The sequence below is a fragment of the Desmodus rotundus genome, chromosome 1, assembly GCF_022682495.2.
Source record: "Desmodus rotundus isolate HL8 chromosome 1, HLdesRot8A.1, whole genome shotgun sequence".
In the NCBI taxonomy this organism is placed as follows: domain Eukaryota; kingdom Metazoa; phylum Chordata; class Mammalia; order Chiroptera; family Phyllostomidae; genus Desmodus; species Desmodus rotundus.
In genome coordinates, this window is record NC_071387.1 from 40824406 (window position 1) to 40852320 (window position 27915).

The following is a 27915-nucleotide window of genomic DNA, read 5'->3' on the forward strand; positions in this document are numbered from 1 at the left end:
CGAGGTGTCAAACTTGGACCCACCTGCCTCCACTCTCTAATATCTGCCCTAAACGACTCGAGAAGGGACTGTGACCAGTGCGACTTCGGTCCCCCAGCGCTCCAAGCCCCCTCCCAATAAACGCATCCAAGGTCCCCGGTCCTTGGTGTCTTCAAATGACATTCACCTGTGGCGAACCCGGGCCCAGTTGAGCAACAACAGGCCCCAGGGCAGGAGACTGGGGAAGAATCTGGAGCCATGGTGCCCAGGGCTGGGGAATTTCCCGGGGGCTCTCTCGAGGTCCAGGTGCCATCTCTCCCCCGTGGAGTGCCCACGCCATTCCTTAACCACCGCAGGACACCTGCATCCCGAGATAAGCGGCCCTGGGCCTCCAGGCGGCTCCGACACATGGGGCGGGGGTGCCAGTAAACGGCCTACGTGGAGGCAAACCCGCAGACACCACCGTCCAGTCACCACCACCCCGAAGATCCCCCTGTTCTTCCATCCGTAAAGGGGGATCCCTTTACGGATGGAAGAACAGGGGGGAGGCCCCCAGGAGATGGCTTTTGTCCGAGCCGGGGCTGGCCAGTTTCGGGCCCAGACTCGGAACCCCGCATGCGCACCCAGGCCACTCCACCACAAGCCTCCCTCGGGGCAACATGCCCCACCTTTGAGTAACCAGGTCAGGATCCCAGGTTCCCTGGGCACGTGACCCGGGAAACGGAAGCCCTTCCTGCCCCCAGAGGACCTCACATTTTCCCCTGGCCACACTTCCCAGCAGTTCTCCCGCCGCCGCATAGGCAGAGTACCCAGGGAGGACCTGGGGACCTGGGGCCAGGGCTGGGCCCAGCCACGGTTATGCGCCAGGTGAAGAGGGCCAGGGCGGGCGGTCCGACGACCATGGAATGGTTCTCCAGGGGGGACTCAGGCCTGCGCCCCGCCTGGGCCCCTAAGAGTCTTGCTTTGGCTCAAACTGCCCCACCCTGCCCCGAGGTGTCAAACTTGGACCCACCTGCCTCCACTCTCTAATATCTGCCATAAACTACTCGAGAAGGGACTGTGACCAGTGTGACTTCGGTCCCCCAGCGCTCCAAGCCCCCTCCTAATAAAGGCATCCAAAGTCCCCGGTCCTTGGTGTCTGCAAATGACATTCACCTGCGGTGAACCTTGGCCCAGTTGAGCAAGATCAGGCCCCAGGGCAGGAGCCTGGGGAAGCATCTGGAGCCATGGTGCCCAGGGCTGGGGAATTTCCCGGGGGCTCTCTCGTGGTCCAGGTGCCCTCTCTCGCCCGTGGAGTGCCCACGCCATTCCTTAACCACCGCAGGACACCTGCATCCCGAGATAAGCGTCCCTGTGCCTCCTATGGGCTCGGACACATGGGGCGGGGGTGCCAGTATAAGGCCTACGTGGAGGCAAACCCGCAGACACCACCGTCCAGTCACCACCACCCCGAAGATCCCCCTGTTCTTCCATCCGTAAAGGGATCCCCCTTTACGGATGGAAGAACAGGGGGGAGGCCCCCAGGAGATGGCTTTTGTCCGAGCCGGGGCTGGCCAGTTTCGGGCCCAGACTCGGAACCCCGCATGCGCACCCAGGCCACTCCACCACAAGCCTCCCTCTGTGCAACATGCCCCACCCTTGAGTAACCAGGCCAGGTTCCCAGGTTCCCTGGGCACGTGACCCGGGAAACGGAAGCCCGTCCTGCCCCCAGAGGACCTCACATTTTCCCCTCGCCACACTTCCCAGCAGTTATCCCGCCCCCGCATCGGCAGAGTGCCCAGGGAGGACCTGGGGACCTGGGGCCAGGGCTGGGCCCAACCAGGGTTATGCGCCAGGTGAAGAGGGCCAGGGCGAGCGGTCCCCACGACCATGGAAGGGTTATCCAGGGAGGACTCAGGCCTGCGCCCCGCCTGGGCCCCTAAGAGACTTGCTTTGGCTCAAACTGCCCCACCCTGCCCGAGGTGTCAAACTTGGACCCACCTGCCTCCACTCTCTAATATCTGCCCTAAACGACTCGAGAAGGGACTGTGACCAGTGCAACTTCTGTCCCCCACCGCTCCAAGCCCCCTCCCAATAAACGCATCCAAGGTCTTGGGTCCTTGGTGTCCGCAAATGACATTCACCTGCGGCGAACCCGGGCCCAGGTGAGCAAGATCAGGCCCCAGGTCAGGAGCCTGGGGAAGCATCTGTAGCCATGGTGCCAAGTACTGGGGAATTTCCCGGGGGCTCTCTCGTGGTCCAGGTGCCCTCTCTCGCCCGTGGAGTGCCCACGCCATTCCTTAACCACCGCAGGACACCTGCATCCCGAGATAAGCGGCCCTGTGCCTCCAAGGGGCTCGGACACATGGGGCGGGGGTGCCAGTATACGGCCTACGTGGAGGCAAACCCGCAGACACCACCGTCCAGTCACCACCACCCCGAAGATCCCCCTGTTCTTCCATCCGTAAAGGGATCCCCCTTTACGGATGGAAGAACAGGGGGGAGGCCCCCAGGAGATGGCTTTTGTCCGAGCCGGGGCTGGCCAGTTTCGGGCCCAGACTCGGAACCCCGCATGCGCACCCAGGCCACTCCACCACAAGCCTCCCTCGGGGCAACATGCCCCACCTTTGAGTAACCAGGTCAGGTTCCCAGGTTCCCTGGGCACGTGACCCGGGAAACGGAAGCCCTTCCTGCCCCCAGAGGACCTCACATTTTCCCCTGGCCACACTTCCCAGCAGTTCTCCCGCCGCCGCATAGGCAGAGTACCCAGGGAGGACCTGGGGACCTGGGGCCAGGGCTGGGCCCAGCCACGGTTATGCGCCAGGTGAAGAGGGCCAGGGCGGGCGGTCCGACGACCATGGAAGGGTTCTCAAGGGGGGACTCAGGCCTGCGCCCCGCCTGGGCCCCTAAGAGTCTTGCTTTGGCTCAAACTGCCCCACCCTGCCCCGAGGTGTCAAACTTGGACCCACCTGCCTCCACTCTCTAATATCTGCCCTAAACTACTCGAGAAGGGACTGTGACCAGTGTGACTTCGGTCCCCCAGCGCTCCAAGCCCCCTCCTAATAAAGGCATCCAAAGTCCCCGGTCCTTGGTGTCTGCAAATGACATTCACCTGCGGTGAACCTTGGCCCAGTTGAGCAAGATCAGGCCCCAGGGCAGGAGCCTGGGGAAGCATCTGGAGCCATGGTGCCCAGGGCTGGGGAATTTCCCGGGGGCTCTCTCGTGGTCCAGGTGCCCTCTCTCGCCCGTGGAGTGCCCACGCCATTCCTTAACCACCGCAGGACACCTGCATCCCGAGATAAGCGTCCCTGTGCCTCCTATGGGCTCGGACACATGGGGCGGGGGTGCCAGTATTCGGCCTACGTGGAGGCAAACCCGCAGACACCAGCGTCCAGTCACCACCACCCCGAAGATCCCCCTGTTCTTCCATCCGTAAAGGGATCCCCCTTTACGGATGGAAGAACAGGGGGGAGGCCCCCAGGAGATGGCTTTTGTCCGAGCCGGGGCTGGCCAGTTTCGGGCCCAGACTCGGAACCCCGCATGCGCACCCAGGCCACTCCACCACAAGCCTCCCTCTGTGCAACATGCCCCACCCTTGAGTAACCAGGCCAGGTTCCCAGGTTCCCTGGGCACGTGACCCGGGAAACGGAAGCCCGTCCTGCCCCCAGAGGACCTCACATTTTCCCCTCGCCACACTTCCCAGCAGTTATCCCGCCCCCGCATCGGCAGAGTGCCCAGGGAGGACCTGGGGACCTGGGGCCAGGGCTGGGCCCAGCCAGGGTTATGCGCCGGTGAAGAGGGCCAGGGCGAGCGGTCCCCACGACCATGGAAGGGTTATCCAGGGAGGACTCAGGCCTGCGCCCCGCCTGGGCCCCTAAGAGACTTGCTTTGGCTCAAACTGCCCCACCCTGCCCGAGGTGTCAAACTTGGACCCACCTGCCTCCACTCTCTAATATCTGCCCTAAACTACTCGAGAAGGGACTGTGACCAGTGTGACTTCGATCCCCCAGCGCTCCAAGCCCCCTCCCAATAAACGCATCCAAGGTCTCGGGTCCTTGGTGTCCGCAAATGACATTCACCTGCGGCGAACCCGGGCCCAGTTGAGCAAGATAAGGCCCCAGGGCAGGAGCCTGGGGAAGCATCTGGAGCCATGGTGCCCAGGGCTGGGGAATTTCCCGGGGGCTCTCTCGTGGTCCAGGTGCCCTCTCTCGCCCGTGGAGTGCCCACGCCATTCCTTAACCACCGCAGGACACCTGCATCCCGAGATAAGCGACCCTGTGCCTCCAAGGGGCTCGGACACATGGGGCGGGGGTGCCAGTATACGGCCTACGTGGAGGCAAACCCGCAGACACCACCGTCCAGTCACCACCACCTCGAAGATCCCCCTGTTCTTCCATCCGTAAAGGGATCCCCCTTTACGGATGGAAGAACAGGGGGGAGGCCCCCAGGAGATGGCTTTTGTCCGAGCCGGGGCTGGCCAGTTTCGGGCCCAGACTCGGAACCCCGCATGCGCACCCAGGCCCCTCCACCACAAGCCTCCCTCGGTGCAACATGCCCCACCCTTGAGTAACCAGGCCAGGTTCCCAGGTTCCCTGGGCACGTGACCCGGGAAACGGAAGCCCTTCCTGCCACCAGAGGACCTCAAATTTTCCCCTGGCCAGACTTCCCAGCAGTTCTCCCGCCCCCGCATAGGCAGAGTGCCCAGGGAGGACCTGGGGACCTGGGGCCAGGGCTGGGCCCAGCCAGGGTTATGCGCCAGGTGAAGAGGGCCAGGGCGGGCGGTCCCCACGACCATCGGAGGGTTCTCCAGGGGGGACTCAGGCCTGCGCCCCGCCTGGGCCACTAAAAGTCTTGCTTTGGCTCAAACTGCCCCACCCTGCCCCGAGGTGTCAAACTTGGACCCACCTGCCTCCACTCTCTAATATCTGCCCTAAACTACTCGAGAAGGGACTGTGACCAGTGTGACTTCGGTCCCCCAGCGCTCCAAGCCCCCTCACAATAAAGGCATCCAAAGTCCCCGGTCCTTGGTGTCTGCAAATGACATTCACCTGTGGCGAACCCGTGCCCAGTTGAGCAACATCAGGCCCCAGGGCAGGAGCCTGGGGAAGCATCTGGAGCCATGGTGCCCAGGGCTGGGGAATTTCCCGGGGGCTCTCTCGTGGTCCAGGTGCCCTCTCTCGCCCGTGGAGTGCCCACGCCATTCCTTAACCACCGCAGGACACCTGCATCCCGAGATAAGCGGCCCTGTGCCTCCAAGGGGCTCGGACACATGGGGCGGGGGTGCCAGTATACGGCCTACGTGGAGGCAAACCCGCAGACACCACCGTCCAGTCACCACCACCGCGAAGATCCCCCTGTTCTTCCATCCGTAAAGGGATCCCCCTTTACGGATGGAAGAACAGGGGGGAGGCCCCCAGGAGATGGCGTTTGTCCCAGCCGGGGCTGGCCAGTTTCGGGCCCAGACTCGGAACCCCGCATGCGCACCCAGGCTCCTCCACCACAAGCCTCCCTCGATGCAACATGCCCCACCCTTGAGTAACCAGGCCAGGTTCCCAGGTTCCCTGGGCACGTGACCCGGGATACGGAAGCCCTTCCTGCCCCCAGAGGACCTCACATTTTCCCCTGGCCACACTTCCCAGCAGTTCTCCCGCCCCCGCATAGGCAGAGTGCCCAGGGAGGACCTGGGGACCTGGGGCCAGGGCGGGGCCCAGCCAGGGTTATGCGCCAGGTGAAGAGAGCCAGGGCGGGCGGTCCCCACGACTATGGAAGGGTTCTCCAGGGGGGACTCAGGCCTGCGCCCCGCCTGGGCCCCTAAGAGTCTTGCATTGACTCAAACTGCCCCACCCTGCCCCGAGGTGTCAAACTTGGACCCACCTGCCTCCACTCTCTAATATCTGCCCTAAACTACTCGAGAAGGGACTGTGACCAGTGCGACTTTGGTCCCCCAGCGCTCCAAGCCCCCCCCAATAAACGCATCCAAGGTCTCGGATCCTTGGTGTCCGCAAATGACATTCACCTGCGGCGAACCCGGGCCCAGGTGAGCAAGATCAGGCCCCAGGGCAGGAGCCTGGGGAAGCATCTGGAGCCATGGTGCCCAGGGCTGGGGAATTTCCCGGGGGCTCTCTCGTTGTCCAGGTGCCCTCTCTCGCCCGTGGAGTGCCCACGCCATTCCTTCACCACCGCAGGACACCTGCATCCCGAGATAAGCGGCCCTGTGCCTCCAAGGGGCTCGGACACATGGGGCGGGGTTGCCAGTATACGGCCTACGTGGAGGCAAACCCGCAGACACCAGCGTCCAGTCACCACCACCCCGAAGATCCCCCTGTTCTTCCATCCGTAAAGGGATCCCCCTTTACGGATGGAAGAACAGGGGGGAGGCCCCCAGGAGATGGCTTTTGTCTGAGCCGGGGCTGGCCAGTTTCGGGCCCAGACTCGGAACCCCGCATGCGCACCCAGGCCACTCCACCACAAGCCTCCCTCGGGGCAACATGCCCCACCTTTGTGTAACCAGGCCAGGTTCCCAGGTTCCCTGGGCACGTGACCCGGGAAACAGAAGCCCTTCCTGCCCCCAGAGGACCTCACATTTTCCCCTGGCCACACTTCCCAGCAGTTCTCCCTCCCCCGCATCCGCAGAGTGCCCAGGGAGGACCTGGGGACCTGGGGCCAGGGCTGGGCCCAGCCACGGTTATGCGCCAGGTGAAGAGGGCCAGGGCGGGCGGTCCCCACGACCATGGAAGGGTTCTCCAGGGGGGACTCAGGCCTGCGCCCCGCCTCGGCCCCTAAGAGTCTTGCTTTGGCTCAAACTGCCCCACCCTGCCCCGAGGTGTCAAACTTGGACCCACCTGCCTCCACTCTCTAATATCTGCCCTAAACTACTCGAGAAAAGACTGTGACCAGTGCGACTTCGGTCCCCCAGCGCTCCAAGCCCCCTCCCAATAAACGCATCCAAGGTCTCGGGTCCTTGTGTCCGCAAATGACATTCACCTGCGGCGAACCCGGGCCCAGTTGAGCAAGATCAGGCCCCCTGGCAGGAGCCTGGGGAAGCATCTGGAGCCATGGTGCCCAGGGCTGGGGAATTTCCCGGGGGCTCTCTCGTGGTCCAGGTGCCCTCTCTCGCCCGTGGAGTGCCCACGCCATTCCTTAACCACCGCAGGATACCTGCATCCCGAGATAAGCGGCCCTGTGCCACCAAGGGGCTCGGACACATGGGGCGGGGTTGCCAGTATATGGCCTACGTGGAGGCAAACCCGCAGACACCACCGTCCAGTCACCACCACCCCGAAGATCCCCCTGTTCTTCCATCCGTAAAGGGATCCCCCTTTACGGATGGAAAAACAGGGGGGAGGCCCCCAGGAGATGGCTTTTTTCCGAGCCGGGGCGGGCCAGTTTCGGGCCCACACTCGGAACCCCGCATGCGCACCCAGGCCCCTCCACCACAAGCCTCCCTCGGGGCAACATGACCCACCCTTGAGTAACCAGGCCAGGTTCCCAGGTTCCCTGGGCACGTGACCCGGGAAACGGAAGCCCTTCCTGCCCGCAGAGGACCTCACATTTTCCCCTGGCCACACTTCCTAGCAGTTCTCCCGCCCCCGCAACCGCAGAGTGCCCAGGGAGGACCTGGGGACCTGGGGCCAGGGCTGGGCCCAGCCACGGTTATGTGCCAGGTGAAGAGGGCCAGGGCGGGCGGTCCCCACGACCATGGAAGGGTTCTCCAGGGGGGACTCAGGCCTGTGCCCCGCCTGGGCCCCTAAGAGTCTTGCTTTGGCTCAAACTGCCCCACCCTGCCCCGAGGTGTCAAACTTGGACCCACCTGCCTCCATTCTATAATCTCTGCCCTAAACTACTCGAGAAGGGACTGTGACCAGTGCGACTTCGGTCCCCCAGCGCTCCAAGCCCCCTCCCAATAAACGCATCCAAGGTCTCGGGTCCTTGTGTCCGCAAATGACATTCACCTGCGCCGAACCCGTGCCCAGTTGAGCAAGATCAGGCCCCAGGACAGGAGCCTGGGGAAGCATCTGGAGCCATGGTGCCCAGGGCTGGGGAATTTCCCGGGGGCTCTCTAGTGGTCCAGGTACCCTCTATCGCCCGTGGAGTGCCCACGCCATTCCTTAACCACCGCAGGATACCTGCATCCCGAGATAAGCGGCCCTGTGCCTCCAAGGGGCTCGGACACATGGGGCGGGGTTGCCAGTATACGGCCTACGTGGAGGCAAACCCGCAGACACCACCGTCCAGTCACCACCACCCCGAAGATCCCCCTGTTCTTCCATCCGTAAAGGGATCCCCCTTTACGGATGGAAGAACAGGGGGGAGGCCCCCAGGAGATGGCTTTTGTCTGAGCCGGGGCTGGCCAGTTTCGGGCCCAGACTTGGAACCCCGCATGCGCAACCAGGCCCCTCCACCACAAGCCTCCCTCGATGCAACATGCCCCACCCTTGAGTAACCAGGCCAGGTTCCCAGGTTCCCTGGGCACGTGACCCGGGATACGGAAGCCCTTCCTGCCCCCAGAGGACCTCACATTTTCCTCTGGCCACACTTCCCAGCAGTTCTCCCGCCCCCGCAAAGGCAGAGTGCCCAGGGAGGACCTGGGGACCTGGGGCCAGGGCTGGGCCCAGCCACGGTTATGCGCCAGGTGAAGAGGGCCAGGGCGGGCGGTCCCCACGACCATCGGAGGGTTCTCCAGGGGGGACTCAGGCCTGCGCCCCGCCTAGGCCACTAAAAGTCTTGCTTTGGCTCAAACTGCCCCACCCTGCCCCGAGGTGTCAAACTTGGACCCACCTGCCTCCACTCTCTAATATCTGCCCTAAACTACTCGAGAAGGGACTGTGACGAGTGCAACTTCTGTCCCCCACCGCTCCAAGCCCCCTCCCAATAAACGCATCCAAGGTCTCGGGTCCTTGTGTCCGCAAATGACATTCACCTGCGGCGAACCCGGGCCCAGTTGAGCAAGATCAGGCCCCCTGGCAGGAGCCTGGGGAAGCATCTGGAGCCATGGTGCCCAGGGCTGGGGAATTTCCCGGGGGCTCTCTCGTGGTCCAGGTGCCCTCTCTCGCCCGTGGAGTGCCCACGCCATTCCTTAACCACCGCAGGATACCTGCATCCCGAGATAAGCGGCCCTGTGCCACCAAGGGGCTCAGACACATGGGGCGGGGTTGCCAGTATATGGCCTACGTGGAGGCAAACCCGCAGACACCACCGTCCAGTCACCACCACCCCGAAGATCCCCCTGTTCTTCCATCCGTAAAGGGATCTCCCTTTACGGATGGAAGAACAGGGGGGAGGCCCCCAGGAGATGGCTTTTGTCCGAGCCGGGGCGGGCCAGTTTCGGGCCCACACTCGGAACCCCGCATGCGCACCCAGGCCCCTCCACCACAAGCCTCCCTCGGGGCAACATGACCCACCCTTGAGTAACCAGGCCAGGTTCCCAGGTTCCCTGGGCACGTGACCCGGGAAACGGAAGCCCTTCCTGCCCGCAGAGGACCTCACATTTTCCCCTGGCCACACTTCCTAGCAGTTCTCCCGCCCCCGCAACCGCAGAGTGCCCAGGGAGGACCTGGGGACCTGGGGCCAGGGCTGGGCCCAGCCACGGTTATGTGCCAGGTGAAGAGGGCCAGGGCGGGCGGTCCCCACGACCATGGAAGGGTTCTCCAGGGGGGACTCAGGCCTGCGCCCCGCCTGGGCCCCTAAGAGTCTTGCTTTGGCTCAAACTGCCCCACCCTGCCCCGAGGTGTCAAACTTGGACCCACCTGCCTCCACTCTCTAATATCTGACCTAAACTACTCGAGAAGGGACTGTGACCAGTGCGACTTCGGTCCTCCAGCGCTCCAAGCCCCCTCCCAATAAACGCATCCAAGGTCTCGGGTCCTTGTGTCCGCAAATGACATTCACCTGCGGCGAACCCGGGCCCAGTTGAGCAAGATCAGGCCCCAGGGCAGGAGCCTGGGGAAGCATCTGGAGCCATGGTGCCCAGGGCTGGGGAATTTCCCGGGGGCTCTCTCGTGGTCCAGGTGCCCTCTCTCGCCCGTGGAGTGCCCACGCCATTCCTTAACCACCGCAGGACACCTGCATCCCGAGATAAGCGGCCCTGTGCCTCCAAGGGGCTCGGACACATAGGGCGGGGGTGCCAGTATACGGCCTACGTGGAGGCAACCCCGCAGACACCACCGTCCAGTCACCACCACCTCGAAGATCCCCCTGTTCTTCCATCCGTAAAGGGATCCCCCTTTACGGATGGAAGAACAGGGGGGAGGCCCCCAGGAGATGGCTTTTGTCCGAGCCGGAGCTGGCCAGTTTCGGGCCCAGACTTGGAACCCCGCATGCGCAACCAGGCCCCTCCACCACAAGCCTCCCTCGATGCAACATGCCCCACCCTTGAGTAACCAGGCCAGGTTCCCAGGTTCCCTGGGCACGTGACCCGGGATACGGAAGCCCTTCCTGCCCCCAGAGGACCTCACATTTTCCTCTGGCCACACTTCCCAGCAGTTCTCCCGCCCCCGCAAAGGCAGAGTGCCCAGGGAGGACCTGGGGACCTGGGGCCAGGGCTGGGCCCAGCCACGGTTATGCGCCAGGTGAAGAGGGCCAGGGCGGGCGGTCCCCACGACCATCGGAGGGTTCTCCAGGGGGGACTCAGGCCTGCGCCCCGCCTAGGCCACTAAAAGTCTTGCTTTGGCTCAAACTGCCCCACCCTGCCCCGAGGTGTCAAACTTGGACCCACCTGCCTCCACTCTCTAATATCTGCCCTAAACTACTCGAGAAGGGACTGTGACGAGTGCAACTTCTGTCCCCCACCGCTCCAAGCCCCCTCCCAATAAACGCATCCAAGGTCTCGGGTCCTTGGTGTCCGCAAATGACATTCACCTGCGGCGAACCCGGGCCCAGGTGAGCAAGATCAGGCCCCAGGGCAGGAGCCTGGGGAAGCATCTGGAGCCATGGTGCCCAGGGCTGGGGAATTTCCCGGGGACTCTCTCGTGGTCCAGGTGCCCTCTCTCGCCCGTGGAGTGCCCACGCCATTCCTTAACCACCGCAGGACACCTGCATCCCGAGATAAGCGGCCCTGTGCCTCCAAGGGGCTCGGACACATGCGGCGGGGGTGCCAGTGTACGGCCTACGTGGAGGCAAACCCGCAGACACCACCGTCCAGTCACCACCACCCCGAAGATCCCCCTGTTCTTCCATCCGTAAAGGGATCCCCCTTTACGGATGGAAGAACAGGGGGGAGGCCCCCAGGAGATGGCTTTTGTCCGAGCCGGGGCTGGCCAGTTTCGGGCCCAGAATCGGAACCCCGCATGCGCACCCAGGCCCCTCCACCACAAGCCTCCCTCGGTGCAACATGCCCCACCTTTGAGTAACCAGGCCAGGTTCCCAGGTTCCCTGGGCACGTGACCCGGGAAACGGAAGCCTGTCCTGTCCCCAGAGGACCTCACATTTTCCCCTGGCCACACTTCCCAGCAGTTATCCCGCCCCCGCATAGGCAGAGTGCCCAGGGAGGACCTGGGGACCTGGGGCCAGGGCTGGGCTCAGCCAAGGTTATGCGCCAGGTGAAGAGGGCCAGGGCGGGCGGTCCCCACGATCATGGAAGGGTTCTCCAGGGGGGACTCAGGCCTGCGCCCCTCCTGGGCCCCTAAGAGTCTTGCTTTGGCTCAAACTGCCCCACCCTGCCCCGAGGTGTCAAACTTGGAACCTCCTGCCTCCACTCTCTAATATCTACCCTAAACTACTCGAGAAGGGACTGTGAACAGTGCGACTTCGGTCCGCCAGCGCTCCAAGCCCCCTCCCAATAAACGCATCCAAGGTCTCGGGTCCTTGGTGTCCGCAAATGACATTCACCTGCGGCGAACCCGGGCCCAGGTGAGCAAGATCAGGCCCCAGGGCAGGAGCCTTGGGAAGCATCTGGAGCCATGGTGCCCAGGGCTGGGGAATTTCCCGGGGGCTCTCCCGTGGTCCAGGTGCCCTCTCTCGCCCGTGGAGTGCCCACGCCTTTCCTTAACCACCGCAGGACACCTGCATCCCGAGATAATCGGCCCTGTGCCTCCAAGGCGCTCGGACACATGGGGCGGGGGTGCCAGTATACGGCCTACGTGGAGGCAAACCCGCAGACACCACCGTCCAGTCACCACCACCCCGAAGATCCCCCTGTTCTTCCATCCGTAAAGGGATCCCCCTTTACGGATGGAAGAACAGGGGGGAGGCCCCCAGGAGATGGCTTTTGTCCGAGGCGGAGCTGGCCAGTTTCGGGCCCAGACTCGGAACCCCGCATGCGCACCCAGGCCCCTCCACCACAAGCCTCCCTGGATGCAACATGCCCCACCCTTGAGTAACCAGGCCAGGTTCCCAGGTTCCCTGGGCACGTGACCGGAGATACGGAAGCCCTTCCTGCCCCCAGAGGACCTCACATTTTCCCCTGGCCACACTCACCAGCAGTTCTCCCGCCCCCGCAAAGGCAGAGTGCCCAGGGAGGACCTGGGGACCTGGGGCCAGGGCGGGGCCCAGCCAGGGTTATGCGCCAGGTGAAGAGGGCCAGGGCGGGCGGTCCCCACGACCATGGAAGGGTTCTCCAGGGGGGACTCAGGCCTGCGCCCCGCCTGGGCCGCTAAGAGTCTTGCTTTGGCTCAAACTGCCCCACCCTGCCCCGAGGTGTCAAACTTGGACCCACCTGCCTCCACTATCTAATATCTGCCCTAAACTACAAGAGAAGGGACTGTGACCAGTGCAACTTCTGTCCCCCACCGCTCCAAGCCCCCTCCCAATAAACGCATACAAGGTCTCGGGTCCTTGGTGTACGAAAATGACATTCACCTGCGGCGAACCCGGGCCCAGGTGAGCAAGATCAGGCCCCAGGGCAGGAGCCTGGGGAAGCATCTGGAGCCATGGTGCCCAGGGATGGGGAATTTCCCGGGGGCTCTCTCGTGGTCCAGGTGCCCTCTCTCGCCCGTGGAGTGCCCACGCCATTCCTTAACCACCGCAGGACACCTGCATCCCGAGATAAGCGGCCCTGTGCCTCCAAGGGGCTCGGACACATGGGGCGGGGGTGCCAGTGTACGGCCTACGTGGAGGCAAACCCGCAGACACCACCGTCCAGTCACCACCACCCCGAAGATCCCCCTGTTCTTCCATCCGTAAAGGGATCCCCCTTTACGGATGGAAGAACAGGGGGGAGGCCCCCAGGAGATGGCTTTTGTCCGAGCCGGGGCTGGCCAGTTTCGGGCCCAGACTCGGAACCCCGCATGCGCACCCAGGCCCCTCCACCACAAGCCTCCCTCGGTGCAACATGCCCCACCCTTGAGTAACCAGGCCAGGTTCCCAGGTTCCCTGGGCACGTGACCCGGGAAACGGAAGCCCTTCCTGCCACCAGAGGACCTCAAATTTTCCCCTGGCCAGACTTCCCAGCAGTTCTCCCGCCCCCGCATAGGCAGAGTGCCCAGGGAGGACCTGGGGACCTGGGGCCAGGGCTGGGCCCAGCCAGGGTTATGCGCCACGTGAAGAGGGCCAGGGCGGGCGGTCCCCACGACCATCGGAGGGTTCTCCAGGGGGGACTCAGGCCTGCGCCCCGCCTGGGCCACTAAAAGTCTTGCTTTGGCTCAAACTGCCCCACCCTGCCCCGAGGTGTCAAACTTGGACCCACCTGCCTCCACTCTCTAATATCTGCCCTAAACTACTCGAGAAGGGACTGTGACCAGTGTGACTTCGGTCCCCCAGCGCTCCAAGCCCCCTCCCAATAAAGGCATCCAAAGTCCCCGGTCCTTGGTGTCTGCAAATGACATTCACCTGTGGCGAACCCGTGCCCAGTTGAGCAACATCAGGCCCCAGGGCAGGAGCCTGGGGAAGCATCTGGAGCCATGGTGCCCAGGGCTGGGGAATTTCCCGGGGGCTCTCTCGTGGTCCAGGTGCCCTCTCTCGCCCGTGGAGTGCCCACGCCATTCCTTAACCACCGCAGGACACCTGCATCCCGAGATAAGCGGCCCTGTGCCTCCAAGGGGCTCGGACACATGGGGCGGGGGTGCCAGTATACGGCCTACGTGGAGGCAAACCCGCAGACACCACCGTCCAGTCACCACCACCCCGAAGATCCCCCTGTTCTTCCATCCGTAAAGGGATCCCCCTTTACGGATGGAAGAACAGGGGGGAGGCCCCCAGGAGATGGCTTTTTTCCGAGCCGGGGCTGGCCAGTTTCGGGCCCAGACTCGGAACCCCGCATGCGCACCCAGGCACCTCCACCACAAGCCTCCCTCGATGCAACATGCCCCACCCTTGAGTAACCAGGCCAGGTTCCCAGGTTCCCTGGGCACGTGACCCGGGATACGGAAGCCCTTCCTGCCCCCAGAGGACCTCACATTTTCCCCTGGCCACACTTCCCTGCAGTTCTCCCGCCCCCGCATAGGCAGAGTGCCCAGGGAGGACCTGGGGACCTGGGGCCAGGGCGGGGCCCAGCCAGGGTTATGCGCCAGGTGAAGAGGGCCAGGGCGGGCGGTCCCCACAACTATGGAAGGGTTCTCCAGGGGGGACTCAGGCCTGCGCCCCGCCTGGGCCCCTAAGAGTCTTGCTTTGACTCAAACTGCCCCACCCTGCCCCGAGGTGTCAAACTTGGACCCACCTGCCTCCACTCTCTAATATCTGCCCTAAACTACTCGAGAAGGGACTGTGACCAGTGCAACTTCTGTCCCCCACCGCTCCAAGCCCCCTCCCAATAAACGCATCCAAGGTCTTGGGTCCTTGGTGTCCGCAAATGACATTCACCTGCGGCGAACACGGGCCCAGGTGAGCAAGATCAGGCCCCAGGTCAGGAGCCTGGGGAAGCATCTGTAGCCATGGTGCCAAGTACTGGGGAATTTCCCGGGGGCTCTCTCGTGGTCCAGGTGCCCTCTCTCGCCCGTGGAGTGCCCACGCCATTCCTTAACCACCGCAGGACACCTGCATCCCGAGATAAGCGGCCCTGTGCCTCCAAGGGGCTCGGACACATGGGGCGGGGGTGCCAGTATACGGCCTACCTGGAGGCAAACCCGCAGACACCACCGTCCAGTCACCACCACCCCGAAGATCCCCCTGTTCTTCCATCCGTAAAGGGATCCCCCTTTACGGATGGAAGAACAGGGGGGAGGCCCCCAGGAGATGGCTTTTGTCCGAGCCGGGGCTGGCCAGTTTCGGGCCCAGACTCGGAACCCCGCATGCGCACCCAGGCCACTCCACCACAAGCCTCCCTCGGGGCAACATTCCCCACCTTTGAGTAACCAGGTCAGGTTCCCAGGTTCCCTGGGCACGTGACCCGGGAAACGGAAGCCCTTCCTGCCCCCAGAGGACCTCACATTTTCCCCTGGCCACACTTCCCATCAGTTCTCCCGCCGCCGCATAGGCAGAGTACCCAGGGAGGACCTGGGGACCTGGGGCCAGGGCTGGGCCCAGCCACGGTTATGCGCCAGGTGAAGAGGGCCAGGGCGGGCGGTCCGACGACCATGGAAGGGTTCTCCAGGGGGGACTCAGGCCTGCGCCCCGCCTGGGCCCCTAAGAGTCTTGCTTTGGCTCAAACTGCCCCACCCTGCCCGAGGTGTCAAACTTGGACCCACCTGCCTCCACTCTCTAATATCTGCCCTAAACTACTCGAGAAGGGACTGTGACCAGTGTGACTTCGGTCCCCCAGCGCTCCAAGCCCCCTCCCAATAAAGGCATCCAAAGTCCCCGGTCCTTGGTGTCTGCAAATGACATTCACCTGTGGCGAACCCGTGCCCAGTTGAGCAACATCAGGCCCCAGGGCAGGAGCCTGGGGAAGCATCTGGAGCCATGGTGCCCAGGGCTGGGGAATTTCCCGGGGGCTCTCTCGTGGTCCAGGTGCCCTCTCTCGCCCGTGGAGTGCCCACGCCATTCCTTAACCACCGCAGGACACCTGCATCCCGAGATAAGCGGCCCTGTGCCTCCAAGGGGCTCGGACACATGGGGCGGGGGTGCCAGTGTACGGCCTACGTGGAGGCAAACCCGCAGACACCACCGTCCAGTCACCACCACCCCGAAGATCCCCCTGTTCTTCCATCCGTAAAGGGATCCCCCTTTACGGATGGAAGAACAGGGGGGAGGCCCCCAGGAGATGGCGTTTGTCCCAGCCGGGGCTGGCCAGTTTCGGGCCCAGACTCGGAACCCCGCATGCGCACCCAGGCCCCTCCACCACAAGCCTCCCTCGATGCAACATGCCCCACCCTTGAGTAACCAGGCCAGGTTCCCAGGTTCCCTGGGCACGTGACCCGGGATACGGAAGCCCTTCCTGCCCCCAGAGGACCTCACATTTTCCCCTGGCCACACTTCCCAGCAGTTCTCCCGCCCCCGCATAGGCAGAGTGCCCAGGGAGGACCTGGGGACCTGGGGCCAGGGCGGGGCCCAGCCAGGGTTATGCGCCAGGTGAAGAGGGCCAGGGCGGGCGGTCCCCACGACTATGGAAGGGTTCTCCAGGGGGGACTCAGGCCTGCGCCCCGCCTGGGCCCCTAAGAGTCTTGCTTTGACTCAAACTGCCCCACCCTGCCCCGAGGTGTCAAACTTGGACCCACCTGCCTCCACTCTCTAATATCGGCCCTAAACTACTCGAGAAGGGACTGTGACCAGTGCAACTTCTGTCCCCCACCGCTCCAAGCCCCCTCCCAATAAACGCATCCAAGGTCTTGGGTCCTTGGTGTCCGCAAATGACATTCACCTGCGGCGAACACGGGCCCAGGTGAGCAAGATCAGGCCCCAGGTCAGGAGCCTGGGGAAGCATCTGTAGCCATGGTGCCAAGTACTGGGGAATTTCCCGGGGGCTCTCTCGTGGTCCAGGTGCCCTCTCTCGCCCGTGGAGTGCCCACGCCATTCCATAACCACCGCAGGACACCTGCATCCCGAGATAAGCGGCCCTGTGCCTCCAAGGGGCTCGGACACATGGGGCGGTGGTGCCAGTATACGGCCTACGTGGAGGCAAACCCGCAGACACCACCGTCCAGTCACCACCACCCCGAAGATCCCCCTGTTCTTCCATCCGTAAAGGGATCCCCCTTTACGGATGGAAGAACAGGGGGGAGGCCCCCAGGAGATGGCTTGTGTCCGAGCCGGGGCTGGCCAGTTTCGGGCCCAGACTCGGAACCCCGCATGCGCACCCAGGCCCCTCCACCACAAGCCTCCCTCGGGGCAACATGCCCCACCCTTGAGTAACCAGGCCAGGTTCCCAGGTTCCCTGGGCACGTGACCCGGGAAACGGAAGCCCTTCCTGCCCGCAGAGGACCTCACATTTTCCCCGGGCCACACTTCCCAGCAGTTCTCCCGCCCCCGCATAGGCAGAGTGCCCAGGGAGGACCTGGGGACCTGGGGCCAGGGCTGGGCCCAGCCACGGTTATGCGCCAGGTGAAGAGGGCCAGGGCGGGCGGTCCCCACGACCATGGAAGGGTTATCCAGGGAGGACTCAGGCCTGCGCCCCGCCTGGGCCCCTAAGAGACTTGCTTTGGCTCAAACTGCCCCACCCTGCCCGAGGTGTCAAACTTGGACCCACCTGCCTCCACTCTCTAATATCTGCCCTAAACTACTCGAGAAGGGACTGTGACCAGTGTGACTTCGGTCCCCCAGCGCTCCAAGCCCCCTCCCAATAAACGCATCCAAGGTCTCCGGTCCTTGGTGTCCGCAAATGACATTCACCTGCGGCGAACCCGGGCCCAGGTGAGCAAGATCAGGCCCCAGGGCAGGAGCCTGGGGAAGTATCTGGAGCCATGGTGCCCAGGGCTGGGGAATTTCCCGGGGGCTCTCTCGTGGTCCAGGTGCCCTCTCTCGCCCGTGGAGTGCCCACGCCATTCCTTAACCACCGCAGGACACCTGCATCCCGAGATAAGCGGCCCTGTGCCTCCAAGGGGCTCGGACACATGGGGCGGGGGTGCCAGTGTACGGCCTACGTGGAGGCAAACCCGCAGACACCACCGTCCAGTCACCACCACCCCGAAGATCCCCCTGTTCTTCCATCCGTAAAGGGATCCCCCTTTACGGATGGAAGAACAGGGGGGAGGCCCCCAGGAGATGGCTTTTGTCCGAGCCGGGGCTGGCCAGTTTCGGGCCCAGACTCGGAACCCCGCATGCGCACCCAGGCCCCTCCACCACAAGCCTCCCTCGGTGCAACATGCCCCACCTTTGAGTAACCAGGCCAGGTTCCCAGGTTCCCTGGGCACGTGACCCGGGAAACGGAAGCCTGTCCTGTCCCCAGAGGACCTCACATTTTCCCCTGGCCACACTTCCCAGCAGTTATCCCGCCCCCGCATAGGCAGAGTGCCCAGGGAGGACCTGGGGACCTGGGGCCAGGGCTGGGCCCAGCCACAGTTATGTGCCAGGTGAAGAGGGCCAGGGCGGGCTGTCCCCACGACCATGGAAGGGTTCTCCAGGGGGGACTCAGGCCTGCGCCCTGCCTGGGCCCCTAAGAGTCTTGCTTTGGCTCAAACTGCCCCACCCTGCCCCGAGGTGTCAAACTTGGACCCTCCTGCCTCCACTCTCTAATATCTACCCTAAACTACTCGAGAAGGGACTGTGACCAGTGCGACTTTGGTCCCCCAGCGCTCCAAGCCCCCCCCAATAAACGCATCCAAGGTCTCGGATCCTTGGTGTCCGCAAATGACATTCACCTGCGGCGAACCCGGGCCCAGGTGAGCAAGATCAGGCCCCAGGGCAGGAGCCTGGGGAAGCATCTGGAGCCATGGTGCCCAGGGCTGGGGAATTTCCCGGGGGCTCTCTCGTTGTCCAGGTGCCCTCTCTCGCCCGTGGAGTGCCCACGCCATTCCTTCACCACCGCAGGACACCTGCATCCCGAGATAAGCGGCCCTGTGCCTCCAAGGGGCTCGGACACATGGGGCGGGGTTGCCAGTATACGGCCTACGTGGAGGCAAACCCGCAGACACCAGCGTCCAGTCACCACCACCCCGAAGATCCCCCTGTTCTTCCATCCGTAAAGGGATCCCCCTTTACGGATGGAAGAACAGGGGGGAGGCCCCCAGGAGATGGCTTTTGTCTGAGCCGGGGCTGGCCAGTTTCGGGCCCAGACTCGGAACCCCGCATGCGCACCCAGGCCACTCCACCACAAGCCTCCCTCGGGGCAACATGCCCCACCTTTGTGTAACCAGGCCAGGTTCCCAGGTTCCCTGGGCACGTGACCCGGGAAACAGAAGCCCTTCCTGCCCCCAGAGGACCTCACATTTTCCCCTGGCCACACTTCCCAGCAGTTCTCCCTCCCCCGCATCCGCAGAGTGCCCAGGGAGGACCTGGTGACCTGGGGCCAAGGCTGGGCCCAGCCACGGTTATGCGCCAGGTGAAGAGGGACAGGGCGGGCGGTCCCCACGACCATGGAAGGGTTCTCCAGGGGGGACTCAGGCCTGCGCCCCGCCTCGGCCCCTAAGAGTCTTGCTTTGGCTCAAACTGCCCCACCCTGCCCCGAGGTGTCAAACTTGGACCCACCTGCCTCCACTCTCTAATATCTGCCCTAAACTACTCGAGAAGGGACTGTGACCAGTGCGACTTCGGTCCTCCAGCGCTCCAAGCCCCCTCCCAATAAACGCATCCAAGGTCTCGGGTCCTTGTGTCCGCAAATGACATTCACCTGTGGCGAACCCGGGCCCAGTTGAGCAAGATCAGGCCCCAGGGCAGGAGCCTGGGGAAGCATCTGGAGCCATGGTGCCCAGGGCTGGGGAATTTCCCGGGGGCTCTCTCGTGGTCCAGGTGCCCTCTCTCGCCCGTGGAGTGCCCACGCCATTCCTTAACCACCGCAGGACACCTGCATCCCGAGATAAGCGGCCCTGTGCCTCCAAGGGGCTCGGACACATAGGGCGGGGGTGCCAGTATACGGCCTACGTGGAGGCACCACGCAGACACCACCGTCCAGTCACCACCACCTCGAAGATCCCCCTGTTCTTCCATCCGTAAAGGGATCCCCCTTTACGGATGGAAGAACAGGGGGGAGGCCCCCAGGAGATGGCTTTTGTCCGAGCCGGAGCTGGCCAGTTTCGGGCCCAGACTTGGAACCCCGCATGCGCAACCAGGCCCCTCCACCACAAGCCTCCCTCGATGCAACATGCCCCACCCTTGAGTAACCAGGCCAGGTTCCCAGGTTCCCTGGGCACGTGACCCGGGATACGGAAGCCCTTCCTGCCCCCAGAGGACCTCACATTTTCCTCTGGCCACACTTCCCAGCAGTTCTCCCGCCCCCGCAAAGGCAGAGTGCCCAGGGAGGACCTGGGGACCTGGGGCCAGGGCTGGGCCCAGCCACGGTTATGCGCCAGGTGAAGAGGGCCAGGGCGGGCGGTCCCCACGACCATCGGAGGGTTCTCCAGGGGGGACTCAGGCCTGCGCCCCGCCTAGGCCACTAAAAGTCTTGCTTTGGCTCAAACTGCCCCACCCTGCCCCGAGGTGTCAAACTTGGACCCACCTGCCTCCACTCTCTAATATCTGCCCTAAACTACTCGAGAAGGGACTGTGACGAGTGCAACTTCTGTCCCCCACCGCTCCAAGCACCCTCCCAATAAACGCATCCAAGGTCTCGGGTCCTTGGTGTCCGCAAATGACATTCACCTGCGGCGAACCCGGGCCCAGGTGAGCAAGATCAGGCCCCAGGGCAGGAGCCTGGGGAAGCATCTGGAGCCATGGTGCCCAGGGCTGGGGAATTTCCCGGGGACTCTCTCGTGGTCCAGGTGCCCTCTCTCGCCCGTGGAGTGCCCACGCCATTCCTTAACCACCGCAGGACACCTGCATCCCGAGATAAGCGGCCCTGTGCCTCCAAGGGGCTCGGACACATGGGGCGGGGGTGCCAGTGTACGGCCTACGTGGAGGCAAACCCGCAGACACCACCGTCCAGTCACCACCACCCCGAAGATCCCCCTGTTCTTCCATCCGTAAAGGGATTCCCCTTTACGGATGGAAGAACAGGGGGGAGGCCCCCAGGAGATGGCTTTTGTCCGAGCCGGGGCTGGCCAGTTTCGGGCCCAGACTCGGAACCCCGCATGCGCACCCAGGCCCCTCCACCACAAGCCTCCCTCGGTGCAACATGCCCCACCTTTGAGTAACCAGGCCAGGTTCCCAGGTTCCCTGGGCACGTGACCCGGGAAACGGAAGCCTGTCCTGTCCCCAGAGGACCTCACATTTTCCCCTGGCCACACTTCCCAGCAGTTATCCCGCCCCCGCATAGGCAGAGTGCCCAGGGAGGACCTGGGGACCTGGGGCCAGGGCTGGGCTCAGCCAAGGTTATGCGCCAGGTGAAGAGGGCCAGGGCGGGTGGTCCCCACGATCATGGAAGGGTTCTCCAGGGGGGACTCAGGCCTGCGCCCCTCCTGGGCCCCTAAGAGTCTTGCTTTGGCTCAAACTGCCCCACCATGCCCCGAGGTGTCAAACTTGGAACCTCCTGCCTCCACTCTCTAATATATACCCTAAACTACTCGAGAAGGGACTGTGAACAGTGCGACTTCGGTCCGCCAGCGCTCCAAGCCCCCTCCCAATAAACGCATCCAAGGTCTCGGGTCCTTGGTGTCCGCAAATGACATTCACCTGCGGCGAACCCGGGCCCAGGTGAGCAAGATCAGGCCCCAGGGCAGGAGCCTTGGGAAGCATCTGGAGCCATGGTGCCCAGGGCTGGGGAATTTCCCGGGGGCTCTCCCGTGGTCCAGGTGCCCTCTCTCGCCCGTGGAGTGCCCACGCCTTTCCTTAACCACCGCAGGACACCTGCATCCCGAGATAATCGGCCCTGTGCCTCCAAGGCGCTCGGACACATGGGGCGGGGGGTGCCAGTATACGGCCTACGTGGAGGCAAACCCGCAGACACCACCGTCCAGTCACCACCACCCCGAAGATCCCCCTGTTCTTCCATCCGTAAAGGGATCCCCCTTTACGGATGGAAGAACAGGGGGGAGGCCCCCAGGAGATGGCTTTTGTCCGAGGCGGAGCTGGCCAGTTTCGGGCCCAGACTCGGAACCCCGCATGCGCACCCAGGCCCCTCCACCACAAGCCTCCCTGGATGCAACATGCCCCACCCTTGAGTAACCAGGCCAGGTTCCCAGGTTCCCTGGGCACGTGACCGGACATACGGAAGCCCTTCCTGCCCCCAGAGGACCTCACATTTTCCCCTGGCCACACTCACCAGCAGTTCTCCCGCCCCCGCAAAGGCAGAGTGCCCAGGGAGGACCTGGGGACCTGGGGCCAGGGCGGGGCCCAGCCAGGGTTATGCGCCAGGTGAAGAGGGCCAGGGCGGGCGGTCCCCACGACCATGGAAGGGTTCTCCAGGGGGGACTCAGGCCTGCGCCCCGCCTGGGCCGCTAAGAGTCTTGCTTTGGCTCAAACTGCCCCACCCTGCCCCGAGGTGTCAAACTTGGACCCACCTGCCTCCACTATCTAATATCTGCCCTAAACTACAAGAGAAGGGACTGTGACCAGTGCAACTTCTGTCCCCCACCGCTCCAAGCCCCCTCCCAATAAACGCATCCAAGGTCTCGGGTCCTTGGTGTACGAAAATGACATTCACCTGCGGCGAACCCGGGCCCAGGTGAGCAAGATCAGGCCCCAGGGCAGGAGCCTGGGGAAGCATCTGGAGCCATGGTGCCCAGGGCTGGGGAATTTCCCGGGGGCTCTCTCGTGGTCCAGGTGCCCTCTCTCGCCCGTGGAGTGCCCACGCCATTCCTTAACCACCGCAGGACACCTGCATCCCGAGATAAGCGGCCCTGTGCCTCCAAGGGGCTCGGACACATGGGGCGGGGGTGCCAGTGTACGGCCTACGTGGAGGCAAACCCGCAGACACCACCGTCCAGTCACCACCACCCCGAAGATCCCCCTGTTCTTCCATCCGTAAAGGGATCCCCCTTTACGGATGGAAGAACAGGGGGGAGGCCCCCAGGAGATGGCTTTTGTCCGAGCCGGGGCTGGCCAGTTTCGGGCCCAGACTCGGAACCCCGCATGCGCACCCAGGCCCCTCCACCACAAGCCTCCCTCGGTGCAACATGCCCCACCCTTGAGTAACCAGGCCAGGTTCCCAGGTTCCCTGGGCACGTGACCCGGGAAACGGAAGCCCTTCCTGCCACCAGAGGACCTCAAATTTTCCCCTGGCCAGACTTCCCAGCAGTTCTCCCGCCCCCGCATAGGCAGAGTGCCCAGGGAGGACCTGGGGACCTGGGGCCAGGGCTGGGCCCAGCCAGGGTTATGCGCCACGTGAAGAGGGCCAGGGCGGGCGGTCCCCACGACCATCGGAGGGTTCTCCAGGGGGGACTCAGGCCTGCGCCCCGCCTGGGCCACTAAAAGTCTTGCTTTGGCTCAAACTGCCCCACCCTGCCCCGAGGTGTCAAACTTGGACCCACCTGCCTCCACTCTCTAATATCTGCCCTAAACTACTCGAGAAGGGACTGTGACCAGTGTGACTTCGGTCCCCCAGCGCTCCAAGCCCCCTCCCAATAAAGGCATCCAAAGTCCCCGGTCCTTGGTGTCTGCAAATGACATTCACCTGTGGCGAACCCGTGCCCAGTTGAGCAACATCAGGCCCCAGGGCAGGAGCCTGGGGAAGCATCTGGAGCCATGGTGCCCAGGGCTGGGGAATTTCCCGGGGGCTCTCTCGTGGTCCAGGTGCCCTCTCTCGCCCGTGGAGTGCCCACGCCATTCCTTAACCACCGCAGGACACCTGCATCCCGAGATAAGCGGCCCTGTGCCTCCAAGGGGCTCGGACACATGGGGCGGGGGTGCCAGTATACGGCCTACGTGGAGGCAAACCCGCAGACACCACCGTCCAGTCACCACCACCCCGAAGATCCCCCTGTTCTTCCATCCGTAAAGGGATCCCCCTTTACGGATGGAAGAACAGGGGGGAGGCCCCCAGGAGATGGCGTTTGTCCCAGCCGGGGCTGGCCAGTTTCGGGCCCAGACTCGGAACCCCGCATGCGCACCCAGGCACCTCCACCACAAGCCTCCCTCGATGCAACATGCCCCACCCTTGAGTAACCAGGCCAGGTTCCCAGGTTCCCTGGGCACGTGACCCGGGATACGGAAGCCCTTCCTGCCCCCAGAGGACCTCACATTTTCCCCTGGCCACACTTCCCTGCAGTTCTCCCGCCCCCGCATAGGCAGAGTGCCCAGGGAGGACCTGGGGACCTGGGGCCAGGGCGGGGCCCAGCCAGGGTTATGCGCCAGGTGAAGAGGGCCAGGGCGGGCGGTCCCCACGACTATGGAAGGGTTCTCCAGGGGGGACTCAGGCCTGCGCCCCGCCTGGGCCCCTAAGAGTCTTGCTTTGACTCAAACTGCCCCACCCTGCCCCGAGGTGTCAAACTTGGACCCACCTGCCTCCACTCTCTAATATCTGCCCTAAACTACTCGAGAAGGGACTGTGACCAGTGCAACTTCTGTCCCCCACCGCTCCAAGCCCCCTCCCAATAAACGCATCCAAGGTCTTGGGTCCTTGGTGTCCGCAAATGACATTCACCTGCGGCGAACACGGGCCCAGGTGAGCAAGATCAGGCCCCAGGTCAGGAGCCTGGGGAAGCATCTGTAGCCATGGTGCCAAGTACTGGGGAATTTCCCGGGGGCTCTCTCGTGGTCCAGGTGCCCTCTCTCGCCCGTGGAGTGCCCACGCCATTCCTTAACCACCGCAGGACACCTGCATCCCGAGATAAGCGGCCCTGTGCCTCCAAGGGGCTCGGACACATGGGGCGGGGGTGCCAGTATACGGCCTACCTGGAGGCAAACCCGCAGACACCACCGTCCAGTCACCACCACCCCGAAGATCCCCCTGTTCTTCCATCCGTAAAGGGATCCCCCTTTACGGATGGAAGAACAGGGGGGAGGCCCCCAGGAGATGGCTTTTGTCCGAGCCGGGGCTGGCCAGTTTCGGGCCCAGACTCGGAACCCCGCATGCGCACCCAGGCCACTCCACCACAAGCCTCCCTCGGGGCAACATTCCCCACCTTTGAGTAACCAGGTCAGGTTCCCAGGTTCCCTGGGCACGTGACCCGGGAAACGGAAGCCCTTCCTGCCCCCAGAGGACCTCACATTTTCCCCTGGCCACACTTCCCATCAGTTCTCCCGCCGCCGCATAGGCAGAGTACCCAGGGAGGACCTGGGGAACTGGGGCCAGGGCTGGGACCAGCCACGGTTATGCGCCAGGTGAAGAGGGCCAGGGCGGGCGGTCCGACGACCATGGAAGGGTTCTCCAGGGGGGACTCAGGCCTGCGCCCCGCCTGGGCCCCTAAGAGTCTTGCTTTGGCTCAAACTGCCCCACCCTGCCCGAGGTGTCAAACTTGGACCCACCTGCCTCCACTCTCTAATATCTGCCCTAAACTACTCGAGAAGGGACTGTGACCAGTGTGACTTCGGTCCCCCAGCGCTCCAAGCCCCCTCCCAATAAAGGCATCCAAAGTCCCCGGTCCTTGGTGTCTGCAAATGACATTCACCTGTGGCGAACCCGTGCCCAGTTGAGCAACATCAGGCCCCAGGGCAGGAGCCTGGGGAAGCATCTGGAGCCATGGTGCCCAGGGCAGGGGAATTTCCCGGGGGCTCTCTCGTGGTCCAGGTGCCCTCTCTCGCCCGTGGATTGCCCACGCCATTCCTTAACCACCGCAGGACACCTGCATCCCGAGATAAGCGGCCCTGTGCCTCCAAGGGGCTCGGACACATGGGGCGGGGGTGCCAGTGTACGGCCTACGTGGAGGCAAACCCGCAGACACCACCGTCCAGTCACCACCACCCCGAAGATCCCCCTGTTCTTCCATCCGTAAAGGGATCCCCCTTTACGGATGGAAGAACAGGGGGGAGGCCCCCAGGAGATGGCGTTTGTCCCAGCCGGGGCTGGCCAGTTTCGGGCCCAGACTCGGAACCCCGCATGCGCACCCAGGCCCCTCCACCACAAGCCTCCCTCGATGCAACATGCCCCACCCTTGAGTAACCAGGCCAGGTTCCCAGGTTCCCTGGGCACGTGACCCGGGATACGGAAGCACTTCCTGCCCCCAGAGGACCTCACATTTTCCCCTGGCAACACTTCCCAGCAGTTCTCCCGCCCCCGCATAGGCAGAGTGCCCAGGGAGGACCTGGGGACCTGGGGCCAGGGCGGGGCCCAGCCAGGGTTATGCGCCAGGTGAAGAGGGCCAGGGCGGGCGGTCCCCACGACCATGGAAGGGTTCTCCAGGGGGGACTCAGGCCTGCGCCCCGCCTGGGCCCCTAAGAGTCTTGCTTTGACTCAAACTGCCCCACCCTGCCCCGAGGTGTCAAACTTGGACCCACCTGCCTCCACTCTCTAATATCGGCCCTAAACTACTCGAGAAGGGACTGTGACCAGTGCAACTTCTGTCCCCCACCGCTCCAAGCCCCCTCCCAATAAACGCATCCAAGGTCTTGGGTCCTTGGTGTCCGCAAATGACATTCACCTGCGGCGAACACGGGCCCAGGTGAGCAAGATCAGGCCCCAGGTCAGGAGCCTGGGGAAGCATCTGTAGCCATGGTGCCAAGTACTGGGGAATTTCCCGGGGGCTCTCTCGTGGTCCAGGTGCCCTCTCTCGCCCGTGGAGTGCCCACGCCATTCCATAACCACCGCAGGACACCTGCATCCCGAGATAAGCGGCCCTGTGCCTCCAAGGGGCTCGGACACATGGGGCGGTGGTGCCAGTATACGGCCTACGTGGAGGCAAACCCGCAGACACCACCGTCCAGTCACCACCACCCCGAAGATCCCCCTGTTCTTCCATCCCTAAAGGGATCCCCCTTTACGGATGGAAGAACAGGGGGGAGGCCCCCAGGAGATGGCTTGTGTCCGAGCCGGGGCTGGCCAGTTTCGGGCCCAGACTCGGAACCCCGCATGCGCACCCAGGCCCCTCCACCACAAGCCTCCCTCGGGGCAACATGCCCCACCCTTGAGTAACCAGGCCAGGTTCCCAGGTTCCCTGGGCACGTGACCCGGGAAACGGAAGCCCTTCCTGCCCGCAGAGGACCTCACATTTTCCCCGGGCCACACTTCCCAGCAGTTCTCCCGCCCCCGCATAGGCAGAGTGCCCAGGGAGGACCTGGGGACCTGGGGCCAGGGCTGGGCCCAGCCACGGTTATGCGCCAGGTGAAGAGGGCCAGGGCGGGCGGTCCCCACGACCATCGGAGGGTTCTCCAGGGGGGACTCAGTCCTGCGCCCCGCCTAGGCCACTAAAAGTCTTGCTTTGGCTCAAACTGCCCCACCCTGCCCCGAGGTGTCAAACTTGGACCCACCTGCCTCCACTCTCTAATATCTGCCCTAAACTACTCGAGAAGGGACTGTGACCAGTGCAACTTCTGTCCCCCACCGCTCCAAGCCCCCTCCCAATAAACGCATCCAAGGTCTCGGGTCCTTGGTGTCCGCAAATGACATTCACCTGCGGCGAACCCGGGCCCAGGTGAGCAAGATCAGGCCCCAGGGCAGGAGCCTGGGGAAGCATCTGGAGCCATGGTGCCCAGGGCTGGGGAATTTCCCGGGGGCTCTCTCGTGGTCCAGGTGCCCTCTCTCGCCCGTGGAGTGCCCACGCCATTCCTTAACCACCGCAGGACACCTGCATCCCGAGATAAGCGGCCCTGTGCCTCCAAGGGGCTCGGACACATGGGGCGGGGGTGCCAGTGTACGGCCTACGTGGAGGCAAACCCGCAGACACCACCGTCCAGTCACCACCACCCCGAAGATCCCCCTGTTCTTCCATCCGTAAAGGGATCCCCCTTTACGGATGGAAGAACAGGGGGGAGGCCCCCAGGAGATGGCTTTTGTCCGAGCCGGGGCTGGCCAGTTTCGGGCCCAGACTCGGAACCCCGCATGCGCACCCAGGCCCCTCCACCACAAGCCTCCCTCGGTGCAACATGCCCCACCTTTGAGTAACCAGGCCAGGTTCCCAGGTTCCCTGGGCACGTGACCCGGGAAACGGAAGCCTGTCCTGTCCCCAGAGGACTTCACATTTTCCCCTGGCCACACTTCCCAGCAGTTATCCCGCCCCCGCATAGGCAGAGTGCCCAGGGAGGACC